The sequence below is a fragment of the Plasmopara halstedii genome (assembly GCF_900000015.1).
Source record: "Plasmopara halstedii genome assembly, contig: Scaffold_2386, whole genome shotgun sequence".
Lineage (NCBI taxonomy): Eukaryota > Oomycota > Peronosporomycetes > Peronosporales > Peronosporaceae > Plasmopara > Plasmopara halstedii.
The window spans coordinates 218,285-219,071 of record NW_020189293.1 but is presented as its reverse complement, the minus strand read 5'-3'; positions in this window follow the sequence as shown (position 1 = coordinate 219,071).

Here is a 787-nt window from a genome sequence, read left to right as displayed (position 1 = left end):
CAGTTCTTCGTCGGATGTTGTAGATAACATCGGAGCTCCAAAGGAGCGGAAAGTGAAGATGACACCGGACAACGCAAAGTGCGTGTTCACCCTTGTATCACCGAGACATAGAACCTCTGTACAGAGGCGAAGGCGTCGCCGACGCCGTATGCTGGCTGCAAGACGCCGGGTGTCGACCCTGATCCTGGGTGTGTCTACCGTAGACGACGGTGCACAGTTATGCAGCCTCGCCAACGGTATGACGAGGGAGGAGGATGGCGACGTCCGCCTCGATACTATGCCTGCAGTAGATGCTCTTCTTGAGCTGGAAAATATGTCCCTTAAAGAGTTCGGCAGTGCCTTGAAGGCAGGCGATTTGACCGAATTGATCTTTGTACGACCGGATGATGAGATAAACTCGTCGTCGCTTTTGGATGAAGCTTTCTTGGAAGACACCAAGAGAGTGCTGAACGCACGGAGTGGATCGTCGATCCTACGGAATCCCTTAGATTCCTACTATCCCATGGTCAAGATATCGATTCCAAAGACACGCCTTCAGTCCTACCTCCGGACCGAAGTGTGCGTCATAAGACCGACCTTGTTCCGGGAACCAAAAAATGCGTAACACGCCAATAGTCCCTCTCCAAGAAGCCGTACGACGTCATTGACGCCTTTTTTCGCGCGAAGCACGACGCAGGGATGGTGCGTGAGAGCAAGTCTCCCCAGTTGACACCCACGTTTTGTGTTCAAAAGCCGAACGGCAAGTGGCGTGCTTACAATAAGCTCAACGCCGCCACTATTCCGGCAC